Source organism: Dama dama, chromosome 4 (genome assembly GCF_033118175.1).
Source record: "Dama dama isolate Ldn47 chromosome 4, ASM3311817v1, whole genome shotgun sequence".
Taxonomy (NCBI): Eukaryota; Metazoa; Chordata; class Mammalia; order Artiodactyla; family Cervidae; genus Dama; species Dama dama.
The window spans coordinates 44,286,531-44,301,839 of NC_083684.1; the positions used below are offsets into that span (position 1 = coordinate 44,286,531).

General features: G+C 40.3%; 1 protein-coding gene and 1 non-coding gene across 2 annotated transcripts in view; one reads left to right on the forward strand and one right to left on the reverse strand.

Moving 5' to 3' along the window:
* Positions 1-508: 508 nt before the first annotated feature.
* LOC133055286 (U6 spliceosomal RNA) lies at positions 509-614 on the reverse strand. The gene has a single exon (XR_009692585.1). It is a non-coding gene; the product is annotated as a U6 spliceosomal RNA (small nuclear RNA).
* Positions 615-3,182: 2,568 nt separating this feature from the next.
* AP1G1 (adaptor related protein complex 1 subunit gamma 1) overlaps positions 3,183-15,309 on the forward strand; it is an 84,855-nt gene continuing 72,728 nt past the window's right edge. Inside the window, exon 1 of the mRNA XM_061138884.1 lies at positions 3,183-3,510. The gene's annotated coding sequence lies outside the window, so the exon portion shown is untranslated. The remainder of the gene's footprint in view (positions 3,511-15,309) is intronic.

Here is a 15,309-nt window from a genome sequence, read left to right on the forward strand (position 1 = left end):
AGTAATTGAAGCTTCCAGGCTCTAGAGCAAAAGCTCAGTTGTTGTGGCACAGGGGCTTTGTCGCTCCACGGCATGTGGGATCTTCCCAGCTCATGGATCAGATCCGTTATCTCCTGCACTGATGGGAGGATTTTTTACCACTGAGCCACAAGAGAAGCCTGAAAACAACACTTTTTACTACTATGTTATTGTGTTTGCATGGTTTACCAGCTCATGGTGGGTGTGGAGCAAATGAATCCATATATATGAAAAGCCCGTGCACTGCAACTACAGCATAGCCCCTACTAGCCACAACTAGAAAAAAACCTGAGTGCAGCAATGAAGGCCTAGTGCAGCCAAAAATAAATAAATTAATTAAAATTAAAAAAAAATCATTAAAAAAAAGAGATCTCCCACCCAACCGTTATCTATTCCTAGAAGTTTATTGACTCCTTTCTGGCTATGGCTGTTTTAAAAACAAAAATCTCCTTTAGTATTTGGATCCATAAAACTGCATTATCTTTTTTTTTTTTTAATGGAACGCTTCACAATTTGCCTGTCATCCTTGCGCAGGGGCCATGCTAATCTTCTCTGTATCGTTCCAATTTTAGTATATGTGCTGCCGAAGCGAGCACAAAACTGCATTATCTTATAAGACTTTTTCCCCTCGAAATGTGAAAATCTTTTTTTCCCAAATAAAAACACAATATGCTTTTTGAAAAAAAAATAATAAGGATAATAGAAGTCCTCTATAATCCCACCATCCAAAGATAATCATCTTTTACATTTTAGTTTTATCCTTCAACTTCTCTGCATATACACACTTTTTGACTTCCCTGGTGACTCAGACGGTAAAGAATCTGTCTGCAATGTGGGAGTTGTGGGTTCAATCCCTGGGCTGGAAAGATCCCCTGGAGAAGGAAATGGCAACCCACTCCAGTAGTCTTGCCTGGACAGAGGAGCCTGGTGGGCTACAGTCTACGGGGTTGAAAAGAGTCGGACAGGACTGAGTGACTAACATTTTCACTTCATACTTTTTACAAGCTCATTTTATAATACCATTTTGTAATGTTTTTGAAAACCTGCCATACCATGCTCATAAAGATAGAGTTGGCACTTCAGTTTTATCAGTAGCATGATATTCCACCTTATTGATTTGCTGTAATTTATCTGAAATTTGATATTATGTTTGAATAGGTGGGGAATAAGTCTTCCCCGTCTTTAATAGCTAGCCACAGAGACCAAAGATCTCAGGAAAATAACCATACTGTATGTTAGGTCAATTGCTTTTAATTTTCAGTTACATTAGGGGAGGAGTTTGGTAATCATAAAGATCAATAGATGTAAAAAAATGTACATGAAGGGGGTTTACATTTTATAATGTCTGTTATTTTCTCTTTAATGTTCTACCACTTGGCATTGTAGAATAGAAGCTCCTTCCTGTTTCTTAAGAAGATAGTTTAACTTTCCTTTTGTGGTCTACAATGGGAAACACTTAAATTCAATTTCTAAGCAAATTTTTGTGACTTGCAAACAGAATGTTTTAGGTAACTGTTTTGCAACCTGCAAACTCTTTACTTTCATGGGAGCTGCATACAGTAGTTTAGCATGTGTTCATGCAGTGAAACAGTGAAATCTACTTTATGGCATGATTATGGTGTTTTAGTTTTACACTTTGCTTCCTCCCCTGCGGCCCAGTGGTAAAAGAATCTGCCTGCAACGTACGAGACTCCGGTTCGATCCCTGGGTGGGGAAGATCCCCTAGAGTAGGAAATGGCTACCCACTCCAGTATTCTTGCCTGGAAAATTTCATAGACAGAGGAGCCTGGTGGACTACAGTCCATGGGGTCCCAAAGAGTTGGACAGGACTGAGCTGCTGAGTTTCACACTTTACCTCCCTTGTGATCAAGAGCTGCACTGTGCATGAAGGAGATATGAGGCAACTAAATTCCATAAGCATTCTGCTCCTCAAATCATTTGCTCTCGGTTTATAGCACTCTTGAGTGTGAGGGAGGGTGAGTGGGTGTGTACCAAAGAGAGGAACCCCAGAGGGTGAGGGGAGGGGGGTCGTTTAGCAAGTTTCAGCTTCTCTGAGCCTCAGTCTCCTTCGTAAAACTAAGTTCCTTATGCTTGTCTAGTCTGACTCAGGAGGTTGTCTTAAAGGTCAAATTAGATTATATATGAAGATGGGATATCAATATTTAATAATAAAAAGTGATAATTACTATTATTAGGCCCTTGGCCTCCGTTTTTTTACAGCTATTTGGCATGCCCCAGTCGCTTAAGAACGAGATTGCACAGGCGGGGCTACTCAATTCAATTTTTCTTAACTGTTTTGAAATTCCCTGCATGAAAATGACTACGGACAAAAAGTACGACCTCCTGCCTGTGACAGGTCCTAAACTGAAGATTTGTGGTTAGTTCTGTTCTCTTTGTCATCTAGCTAGGTGTTCTGCTTTATTCCCTTTTGGGAATACTTATTGCCATTTCATCTGAAGGGAACAGCAGGTCACCTTTTCTTTGAAAGGGCAATGATACCTTGGCTCTTTTTATGTTCACATGGAAAATATTCGTGTCAGGTGTTAGTAATTATTTATCAAGCCAAGACCTGTATGGTCGGGCTGTCTTCAGCTCAGGTCATTGGTACATGGCGTTACAGTTGGAAAGCCCATTCTGGAATGGTTTTAGCTACCACTAGGACACATCTTCTCATTTTACAATGAAGAAATTGATACCCAGAGAGTCTAAATGTCTTGTTCAATGCCAAAGGGTGGCAGGTGATGGTGTGCTTGAAATCTATTCTTCTGTGACATCCTCTCGTATTTTTATAAAATGCGTTGCAAAGATGACATAAAACTTCAGAATCCAAGACTACTTGGAGCATGATCCTAAAGTTAACCTACAGAGAAAGCTAAGGTCTCAAAAGTGACAGGTAAGAATTTGGGGTTCTGCTGGATTAGGAGCAGCTCGGCCAGGCTCAGTATCCTCCGCCTCTACCTGCCTCGCCTCCCCACTTCCTCCGCTACCTTGCTAGCCCCACCCTTTTCAGGTGGCCCCGCCACTTCCTGGTAGCCCAGCTCCCACCCCACCGCAGGCGGAACCTATGTCCGTGGGCTCTGGGGTCCACCGGATCTTTCTCGCTCAGACTCTTCGCAGCGGTGACTCGGCAGCAGCGTCTCGCGTCATCAGTGACAGCCCCGAACCTTGCTACGCTTTGCGTCGCTCTTCCAGGAGCAGTCACCTCCTCCTTGGCAAATAGTCCTCGGTGGGGTCCGAGTTCTTGGATAATAGGAGAGGGGAAGCACAAGAAGTTGCAGTCTGGGGACGCGGGACCGAGAAGCAAAGCGAGATAGGGACCTGAGTTTCTGTGATAGTGTGCAAAGTTAGTTAAAAACTCCTTCCCACCTAAGATCCCTCCGCCTGCAGTAGCGGTGGTGAGGCCGAGGGAGCCGCCATTTTGGATGTTCGGTTCCTGCTGCCACTGCTGCCGCCGCCCCCGGAGCTGCTGGTTTCATTCGAGGTTTCGGGCCGGTGAGTGTCAGTCGCGGCACTAAGAGAATACTTCTTGTTTTACTCTGCGCCTGCCGGGAGCGCTCGGCCGGAAGCTCCCTGTCTATCCCAGGGGTCCGGTCCCAGATCGTGGAGGGTGAGAAGAGAGGACAGAGACTGGGCCAGGAGGGGCCGGGAGCACAGGGGTTGTTCCGACTTCTTGAGGGCCAACCCCGAGGCCTCAGACCCGGAGGCTCCGCACGCGGCTGCGTCCGTGTTATGGCGTTGCCTGGCCGGTGCGGGCCTCCTTGGACCCATTGACTTTCTCAGGCTGCACTCCTCCTTTGAGGACTCATTCAGAGAGCCTGGGGTTAGCGGGGCGGGTCCCACCTCCGCGTGTCTTCTGCGTGCCACGTATCAGCAGTGTTCTTGTATCTTGCATCCTAGTCAGGTCTTTCGTGAAACTCTCTTCTGTATTTCCAAATGCTCAGTTAGTTAATCGTTGTCTGCACCCGCATTGCCGTTCTCTTTGAACTGGACGTCGGCCTCGCCTCTCTCTAACCTTTCGACCAACTTCTTTCCCAATTTTCTGGGGTTGCCCCCCTCTTTTTTTCTTAAACTCACCTGCGAATACATTGGTTACCCTTCTCTCAAAGTCCTGATCGTGCAGGCATCAGTTATTAATAATTCTCCCGAATTTCTTGGCGGCTTGACAGAGTCGGGACGGTTGGTTGTGTTTCTCAGTTAGGGTTTGGTGTAGGAGACTCGTCGAACCACTCGCTCAAGAGTGTGCTTCAACAGTACATGTTTATAAAGCTGAGTAAAGGGCTTTTGGGGGAAGGTGGTAGGGAGAGGCTGTCAAATGTTTTCTCATTTGTGTTTTCTCATCCCTTCCTGGGCTGAACACGTAGCTTTTGGGTACTTTTGGACACTTAACATATTTTCTTGATGCTGTGCATCCCTGCCCAGGGCAATCTGCCTGTGAAAAAGAATCTTAGTCTGACATTGGTAGAAGGGAAAGTAACCTTTTTTTTTTTTTAAAGATACTGTAGGGATTAGTTAACGGAAGAGAGGAGTGAAGATTTCTTAGTGATTTAAACTTTCAAGTGGTTTGTACAGTAGTGTTCTTCGTTGACTAACTCCGAAAAAATACTTGGATTGACTTCGTGTATGGTATTTTTCTGGGGCTAGTTGGATTTTAAATATTCATTTTTACTTTTCCCCATAATGCTTATCATACTTTATACGCTTTAACTTTTGCTTTAAAAATATAGACTCTCCAGGCACCCGTAATTTCACCACTTTCATTCTATTCTTGTTATGTTTGCAGTATAGTATACTTGAGTAAAAAGCATTTCACTGTAATTCACTGATTATTTCCTATAATTCAAGTTAGATGAGTGTGACTGAGTCACCTCTGTTTCACCTCAGCCTGGGTTTTCACATCTGCAAAAGGGATATGTAAATTATTTGAGATGGTACCCTAGTGACTGCTGAAACTTAAATTTATAACTTGACCAAATCTTTCAATACTTCTAATCCATGTATAAATGCTTTATTATCAGGTTATTATCTGGTAGATAAATTCCTGTACTAGTCAATGTGATGTCTCAGTAGAAGAGTGAGTGTTTCACTGTAAATAGTCAGTGTTCTTGGTATTTGTTTTCAGGAGACTTTTCAAACATGTGTTATTTACTGTTTGTATATTTACTCTAAAGCCATGGAGTCTCTTTTTGGTTTAAAGGGCTGTCTAACAAGATACATGGAATCCTCACTCATATACTGGGGCTTCCCTGGTGCTCAGATGGTCAAGAATCTGCCCTCGATGTGGGATACCTGGGTTCCATCCCTGGGTTGGGAAGGTTCCCTGGAGGAGGAAATGGCAACCCACTCCAGTATTCTTGCCTTGGAGAATCCCCATGGGCAGAGGAGCCTGGTGGGTTGCAAAGAGTCGGACACTACTGAGCGACTAAGCAGGCAGCACTCATATACTGAGTATCCCCTTGTAGTTGCTACTGAAATGTTCATTTCTGAGTTACACTATCAAATACTCCCAATATTAAGTATTAGGAGAGCTATCAGATGGGTGTTAACTTAGTTCATTTCATGGTATTAAGTACTGGTATTTAAATGTCATTCATTCTTAGGCAGTTTGCGTTCATTTGGAGAAAGCATCCTTTTGCCTTGCAAATGATAAGTGTTGTTTATTTTAGTGCACCTTTGATTGATTACACTTGAATGTCTGCTTGGTCTAAGGGATTGTTGGAGTTCCATACTTGAAATAAACATTGTTTAGGAAACCTTAATTTCTTTTGGAGCAGTTGCTTGTTCTTTGATCTGTTTCACTGACAGCAGTTCTAAATTTGAAGATGAATTTTAGAGTGAAACTATAAAGTACAAAAATTGTCAGCAATACTTTGGTGATATTTCATTATACGATTTATTTTTTAAAGTAGTCTTGAGATTAGTCATGTGCAAAGACAAAAACAAGTTTTTATGTGATTTGTAATAATTCTATGCAAATTAAAAAAGTTGAACGAATATTTTCCAAAAGATTATTTTTAATTAAGAAAATGGAATTGGGAAAACACATACCAAAACAGATTATCAAAATGCTTAATCTCCTTATTTGCATTTGATGAGGATTTAAAAATTTTGTATATACAGCAGGATGTAAGTGATATCAAAACTTTAAAGCTAATTTGGTTTAGCTTCAGAAACTCTAAAACTATTACCTTTCTTCCACCTGCAGCAACTTGTTTTATCTGTGTTAGGTGCTTGTCTTTCAGTCTTCCTTTATGAATTGTTTTCAGTTCTTGATTTTTACTTTCATCCTTTTGTTACCTGTTCAGTTTCTTTCATGCAGGATGATATTACAGTAGCTATGTGTTTGTTGCTCAGTAGTTTCTGACTCTTTGCTACCCCATGGACTAGCCCGCCAGGCTCCTCTGTCCGTGGAATTCTCCAGGCAAGAATACTGAAGTGGGTAGCCATTCCCTTCTCCAAGGGGTCTTCCCGACCCAGGGACCAAACCCAAGTCTCCTGCATTGCAGGCGAGTGGTAAAGAATCCGCTTGAGCCACCAGGGAAACCCATTAAAGTAGCAAGCAGTTTTAAAATTAAGAGAACATACAGATTAATGTAAGCGCTTACATTTGTTGGCTTACAGGTTTTGAAAATCATTTTTGGCAAAAAGTATTAGGATTCTTTCATTTACCTTTTTGTATAGAATATTTTATTTCAGTAAAGGCATCATTTTTACATTTAAAGTACATACAAGGTTTTTCTTCACTGAAGGAGTCATCGAAAATACTTAATTTGCTATGAATTCTGGTCACTAGAACAATCTCTTGTCAGAGTTTGAAGGGTCCAAAAGTGGAAGGAAAAAAAACCCACACTTGCCAAACTTGTTGAGTCAGTATTAACTAACACTTTTGTACAAAAAGGGCAAGGGTTAGGATAATATGATTAAAATGAGAAATGCTTTTTTTTTTACTAGGTACTTTGAAGTTTTGCCTTTTTTGGTGGGGTTTTGTTTTCGACTACTCAAACTATTGGAGAAGAAAATTAATGAGTTATAAATGCTGCCAGTGAAAAACAGGCAGGCTTAGAAAGAAAAAAGATTTTTTTTTAAAGATGAAGAAAACATATGTGACCTTTGTACTTTATTAATAATTAAAGACATCTTAAAGGCAAGTAGTTTTCACCCCCCTTTCTTTGTTACAGTGCAGCAGTCACAGTGTAACCTGAAAATCTGTTGCTTTGCTCACTCCAGTTTGCATGTTTAGCTGATTGTTTTGGGCTGAGCATCCTAGGCTGTGCAGCTTGTCTACAAGGCTTTGAGATTAATGTTGTAGATTCTTGGAAAGAGCAAATATGAGAAAGACATGCACTTATTAATCTTTGGAGATGTAAAACATTTGTAATCTCCTCCTTGTCAGCCTTGGGGTTAAAATTAAGATTGTCATAGCATAGATGGTGTACACTATTTGATCATAAGATTTAACTTTCGTAAGTGATCACACAGTTGTACAACTCAAAAGAAGTTCCACTACTGTTTTTACATCTTAGTTTAGTTTCTGCTTGCTAAACCTCACCCTTGGGAAATTGTTCAGTTTCAAGCTGAAGAGAAGGAAGGGAAGTTAATTTTTTTAATTCCTTTTTAAAGTCTGCACAAGAGATTCCCTTCCCACTTTTTGAGATTTTTGAAAACATGATACTTTTAAAATGTGAAAATACTGGTTTGAGATGGATGGGGAAACTAACTGAAGAAATAGGTACACTGTGTAGAGTTAATTGAATCTTTGTATTCATTGTTAGGGGTTTTGGGATCTGAGTATTGAAGGAAAACTATTGTAAGAAGACAGAGCCTTGGGATTTCCCTAGTGGACCAGTGGTTAAAACGCTTTGATTGCACTGCAGGAGGCTTGGGTTCGATCCCTTGTTGGGGAACCAAGATCCTGGATGTGTCATGGTGTGGCCAAAAAAGAAAGCAAACAAGAAACAAATAGAAGAAGAAGGAAGAGCCTCTTTTTCTGAGAGTCGCTCAGTTGTGTCCGACTCTTTCCCACACCATGGCCTGAAGGCTGTCAGGCTCCTCTGTCCATGGAATTTTCCAGGCAAGAATACTGGAGTGAGCTGCCATTTCCTACTCCCAGGAATCTTCCTGACCCAGGGATTGAACTTTTGTCTGTTTTGTCTTCTCTGTTGGCAGGCAAGTTCTTTACCAGCGAGCCACCTGGGACTCCTTTCTGTTAGTACTCAATCAATGTATGTGACTTTTAAAATTGTGTATTTCTATCAGTGAAGGCATGGGCACTGTATTTTCTTTAGAAGCTTTACATGGTGAAAGTTTAATAAATGGTGTTCATTACTTAAGAAAGTAGAATGAGGAAGTTGCTTGTAATTTGACTTCACTAGCGTTTGGTTGTGTTGTTTTATTTACGCACACTGAACTTTTGTTGTTCCTTGAACCCTTAAGTGTTCTTTCATTCATTGTACCTCTTCTGCTTATACCTGGAATGCTTTTCTTTCTCCCTTCCAACTAGTGAATCTGTTCTTTCTTCCTCTCTACCCCAGGCAAAGGATTGTAGTATTTTTTTTTTTTTTTTTAATATTTGTGGAATTGTTTACTTGTCCTGATCTTCAAAGGACAAGAACTATCTAATTTATGGCATCCCTAGTATATAGCACATGGTGTGCATGCAGAGTCCCTTCAGCCATGTCCAACTCTGTGTGACCCCATGGACTGTAGCCCGCCAGGCTCCTCTGTCCTTGGGATTCTCCAGGCAAGAACACTGGAGTGGGTTGCCATGCCCTTCTTTCAGGGGATCTTCCTAACAGGTCAGGCTCGTCTCTTGTGTCTCCTATATAGCAGGCAGATTCTTTATCTACTGAACCACATGGGACACTCATGGAAGTTTACTGCAGGTCATTTACTTGTGACTGATAGAATTGATGTTACTGAAATTTATTTTCAGATTTAGAACATATACAAAACCTTATTTGTGTGTCTTTAGAAATATTATTTAGATATTTAATTCCAAAATGGATATTTTCGTTTTCTACTTGTAATTTACTCAGAGCCTTTGTTATGCCAAAGTTTCAAGTGACAGCAAAGAAATTTGCTCTGCCTGCCATCTTTTTTCTTTCTTTTGAATACCTGTTATGTAATTCATTATGCTCAGGGAACTAATAGTAAGAGAGAGAACTTCAGTCTTTTTCCTCAAAATGGGTATATGTTGATAGTTTAGTGATATGTTATCGACTTTTCCACTGTTTTTGAAAAATCTACTGTAACAGTGCTGAGGCATTTTAAAAAAGTTCTTAATCTGTTTACAAAATAATAGACGTTCACTGTAATAAGTGAAAAAAAAAAAACTAAAGGCATACTTCTGAAAAAACACATGTTCATTTCCCCAGCTGCTTTGCTATTACTCCCCCACCATTTAGCCAGGCTTTGAGTCTGCTTCAGCGTTTCTCTATGCTTGGTGAAGTGCTGTGTATACATTAATGGACATACACGGGGTGCTTCGTTTTTACAAAGGGTAGATCGTACTTTTTATGTTACTCTGTAACTGAAACTTTTCTTAACACATCATGGTCAGTAAGTATAATTCTACCATGATTTTAGAGGGGTGGAGTGGGAGCGTGGAAGGGACGCTCAAGAGGGAGGAGATATATGTGTACTTATAGCTGATTTATGCTGTTGTACAGCAGAAACCAACACGGCATTGTAATTATCTTCCAATTAAAAAATTAGAAAAAAAAAAACCCTATTATGTCTCACAGTGTGAATGTACTCTACATAATTTATTCAGTCATTTTCTTGTATACATTTAGGCTGTTTCTAGGTCTTTGTACTACAAACAGTACTGCACTAGACATCCTTTTACATGTCCCTTTATTTGCTGATGCTCTTATTTCTGCAGAGTAAAATCTCTTGGGTGGGATTTCTGAGTTAAAGGAATTATATTTTAAATGTTACTGTTGCCAGATTACTCTTTTAGTAGGTTGTCATAATTTCCATCTCCACTAGCAGTGGGTTCTCCATAACGTCACATCTTTAGATGACATTACTTAATTTAATTTTTGCTTGTCTGCTAGTTGCTAAATGGTTTCTCAGTTGTGTCTTAATTTTAATTTCCTTGATTATTGCTGGAGCTAGCCTCTTTTAGTATGTTTTGTGGTCTTTTGGATTTCCTTTACTGTGAATTGCCTGTTCGTGCCCTTGCTTCATTTTTCTTTTTCTCCTATCTTGCAGGAACATCTTATGGTATATTAATTCTTTGTTGTATAACACATGAATTTATTAATCTAGAGTTAAATTTTATCTGATATAAAGTAAGGGGTCTTATATGATTTTCTTTTGTATAGAGAGCCAGCTGTGTCCAGACTAAATAAACCGTCCTTTCTTCAATGAATTAAGTGCTGCCTTATCATATGTTAAGTTCGCATATATGTTTGCTCTATTTTTGGATGTTCTGTTTTACTCTTCCTGTACCATTATTTTACTGTTTTGAATATCATAGCTTTATATAGAAAGTTATGCTCTGTTAAGAAGAGCTCCTGTCACTGTACTTTTCAGTTTTTTTTGACTATTCTTAAATATTTATTCTTATCTATATTGGTTGAATATAATTCTGTTGAGTTCAGAAAGCCTCAAAAAAGCCAAGTCAGTGTTTAGAATTGCACTATATTCATGTATTAATTTTGGAAGGCCTGACATTTTTAAATGATGATAACTTTTCCATATTATAACGTTTCCATTTATTGAGGTCTTATTTTAGTTTCTTCAGTAAAGATTTCATAGATTTAATAGTTGTCTTCATCTAGTTCATATACCTTTCTTGCTAAATTTGTTCCTGGATATCTTATAGTTTTTGACTGTTATCAATGGAACTTCAATCCCCCACCCCCAGTTTCTAGCTCATGTCAAACAGAGGTTAAAAATGAATCTTTCTTCTCCTATAGACCAGTGTGTCTCCTCCCCCACCCTCTTCTTGGCTATCTCAAATTAACAGAACTTGGATTCGTGAAGAATATGCTAGAGAAAATTTGTTGTCTTAGTATTAAATCACTTTCTCATAGCTTTCTGAAGTTATCTGTAGAAAAGTACCCATAGATAACTGTGACTCTGTCCTTTTAGGATGAATGCCACCTTTTTATTTTGAAAGTTTTCAGTTTTGCTTGATTTATCCATTCTTGTGGTTTTTGTTAATTTGATTTTTTAAAGCAAGAATTCTCAAATTATGCATGTTCATTATATGAAAGATATCAAAACAAAAAGTTAAAGCACCTGTATTCACATGAGGTACATATATTTCCTTTAAGATTTATCTTCCCTTTCAATTCAGTTCAGCTCAGTCGTGTCTTGACTCTTTGCGACCCCATGGACTGCAGCACGCCAGGCCTCCTTGTCTATCACCAACTCCCGGAGGTGCTCAAACTCATGTCCATTGAGTCGGTGATGCCATCCAACCATCTCATCCTCTGTCGTCCCCTTCTCCTCCTGCCTTCAATCTTTCCCAGCACCAGGATCTTTTCCAGGGAGTCAGTTCTTTGCATCAAGTGGCCAAAGTATTGGAATTTCAGCTTCACCATCAGTCCTTCCAATGAATATTCAGGACTGATTTCCTTTAGGATGGGCTGGTTGAATCTCCTTGCAGTCCAGGTGACTCTCAAGAGTCTTCTCCAGCATCACAATTCAAAAGCATCAGCGCTTTGGCATTCAGCTTTCTTTATAGTGCAACTCTCACATCCATACATGACCACTGGAAAAAACCATAGCCTTGACTAGACGGACCTTTGTTGGCAAAGTAATGTCTCTGCTTTTTAATATGCTGTCTAGGTTGGTCATAGCCTTTCTTCCAAGGAGCAAGTGCCTTTTAACTTCTTGGCTGCAGTCACCATCTGCAGTGATTTTGGAGCCCCCAAAAATAGTCTGTCACTGTTTCCATTGTTTCCCCATCTGTTTGCCATGAAGTGATGGGACCAGATGCCATGATCTTAGTTTTTTGAATGAGTTTTAAGCCAACTTTTTCACTCTCCTCTTTGACTTTCATCAAGAGGCTCTTTAGTTCCTCTTTACTTTCTGCCATAACGGTGGTATCATCTGCGTATCTGAGGTTATTGATATTTCTCCTGGCAGTCTTGATTCTAGCTTGTGCTTCATCCAGCCCAGCATTTCACATGAGAGTACATCTTACCCTTTAGGGCATACCTTTAAAAAAATTAAGATTTTATTTGTAGCATTTTGTGACCGTTTTTGATAATTGAGGCCTCTGTGGTATATCTTTGCTAATATTAGGGTTAAGAGTGAAAAATTGCTTTTTATTTTATTTGTGTCAAATTGATAATGCTCATCTGTCATTGTTTATTTGGCCTTTATTTTCCTATGAATTAAGGTGACTGAATTGTTCAGTAGGCATATTTACATTTATATATATATCTAGTTTTAAAATCTCAGGTTTGGTGAGTTATGTTGATGGATAATTAAGCATGAAAGAAGATTCCTGTAACACTGACAGTTGAAGGACAATTGAGCTTAAGATCTCATAGAGGGATACCAGGTGATTGCTTAGACAGGGTGTGGTAATATCCTAATGTGGTCACACATTTCACAGCCTTGCTCTTGAAGATCCAGAAATTCCATTTTAGTATTACCTGGGAATGATTAATCCTGATCAGACTCACTGATGTGTTAGGATAACAGTGTTGTAATTTGTAAGAGGTTATGCTTTTCTGTTGAATAACCTGTATCTAGTTTGTGGGGTCCTCTGTTCCTTGTATGAAGGTGTTTGGGAGGCAAAGTACTTCCGAAGGTGATTAATAATCAGAAAGTTGCATTGTGAGCCTGAAACCAGATCCTATAAAGTTGGATGGGCTTGAGTGTTTTATCATTCTAGGCCAAGGTGAAACTTGATGAAAGAACTGTCCCTGTCTGACAATGGTGTTTTCCCTCTCCAGAGACCAAAATACTTATCCCAAGATTTAATCTCTTTTATTCAAACAGTGATGTATTAACACTGGCCACCCCTTTTTCTTCACTCTGTAGAAGAGTTCCTTTTTATGAACAAATTTCTTCATACAGGAGAAATAGATGTGTGCTGCTTCCCCCTCCCTGCCCAATTTACCCCAAAGAAAGAAAACCACAGAAACACAGACATTGAGAGAACTCCTCCAAGTCAGATTAATGACAGGTAGTGTCTGTAAAGGAGAAGGCAATGGCACCCCACTCCAGGACTCTTGCCTGGAAAATCCCATGGACGGAGGAGCCTGGTGGGCTGCAGTCCATGGGGTCGCGAAGAGTTGGACACGACTGCATGACTTCACTTTCACTTTTCACTTTCATGCATTGGAGAAGGAAATGGCAACCCACTCCAGTGTTCTTGCCTGGAGAATCCCAGGGATGGGGGAGCCTGGTGGGCTGCCGTCTCTGGGGTCACGCAGAGTCAGGCACGACTGAAGCGACTTAGCAGCAGCAGCAGCAGCAGCGTCTGTAAGATGTGTTGTAAAGTAAAAGTCTGATTGAAGCATAATACTGTTGATTAGTTTGGTTTACGTTTCTTACTATTTTGGTCTTGGTATTTTTGCAAGTTTTAAATATGCTAAAGCAATTCAAATATACATATGAGATAAAAATCTGAAATTGGGGTTTTATGTGGAGTGTAATTTGAAAATATAGATCACAGGGAGAGTGTGAGAGAGAAAGCATGGTAACTTCTTTTGGAGGGTTTTGCCCAGTGTTACTTTGGGTCCCTTGAGCACTCTCAGCCATAGTTAGAAGTCTGTGATTGGTGGTAAAGTTAACAGAAATCTTAATTTCTTTTCTTACTGTTTATCAAGAAAGATTTCAGGTATAGTGGGTGGCTAGAAAAGGAGATAATTTTCATATTGAAAAATCACTTTTAATTTGGGATTTCTTTTTAGATTTAGAGCTCAAATACCTTTAAGTTTAGAGGAAGCAGGATCAGATAGCAGTGTGAGTACCACCCTTCATGTATTTGACTGTTGACTGTCAGCTCAGAGCTCACAGCCAGGGAGTGTGAGGTCAGAAGTGGGAAGGAAGTTAGAACTAAGTATGCTAGAATAGAGGACTGGGTTAAGTTCTGATGCCTTTTCTATAGCTGTTAGTGAGTATCCAGTGCACTTTATTTTGTATGCTCTGGAAAGGACAAGTACATTTTCTTTAAATAAGGGTCTTCTACTCTTTGAAAGTGAAAGAGGAGAGTGAAAAGTTGGCTTAAGCTCAACATTCAGAAAACTAAGATCATGGCATCTAGTCCCAACACTTCATGGCAAATAGATGGGGAACAGTGTCAGACTTTATTTTTCTGGGCTCCAAAATCACTGCAGATGGTGATTGCAGCCATGAAATTAAAAGACGCTTACTCCTTGGAAGGAAAGTTATGACCAACCTAGATAGCATATTAAAAAGCAGAGACATTACTTTGCCAACAAAGGTCTGGCTAGTCAAGGCTGTGGTTTTTCCGGTGGTCATGTATGGATGTGAGAGTTGAACTGTGAAGAAAGCTGAGTGCCGAAGAATTGATGCTTTTGAACTGTGGTGTTGGAGAAGACTCTTGAGAGTCCCTTGGACTGCAAGGTGATCCAGCCAGCCCATCCTAAAGGAGACCAATCCTGGGTGTTCATTGGAAGGACTGATGTTGAAGCTGAAACTCCAGTGCTTTGGCCAGCTCATGGGAAGAGTTGACTCATTGGAAAAGACCCTGATGCTGGGAGGGATTGGGGGCAGGAGGAGAAGGGGACGACAGAGGATGAGATGGCTGGATGGCATCATTGACTCGATGGGCATGAGTTTGGGTAGACTCTGGGAGTTGGTGATGGACAGGGAGGCCTGGCATGCTGCGATTCATGGGGTTGCAGAGAGTCCGCCGCAACTGAACTGAACTCTTTAAAGTGAAAGAAAGTGAAAGTGAAGTCGCTCAGTTGTGTCTGACTCTTTGCGACTCTGTGGACTGTAGACTACCAGGCTCCTCCCTCCATGGGATTCTCCAGGCAAGAATACTAGAGTGGGTTGCCATTTCCTTCTCCAAGGGATCTTCCCGACCCAGGGAGCAAACCCACATCTCCCGCATTGCAGGCAGTCGCTTTAACCTCTGAGCCACCAGGGAAACCCTGGTTCCCTTCTACTCTTTAGAATTCAGTAAATGCAGTATTTATTCAGTTCCTAGTCTTTAAGGCAAGGGGAATATAAGGATTAATAAAATAATCAAGAATCAGGCTTTAGGGAGCTTATATTTGAGTGGGAAAAATAGGTATTTCAGAGGAAAAAGGTGATCATGGCTTGGAGATGGTATTGATGGTTTTATCCCACAAA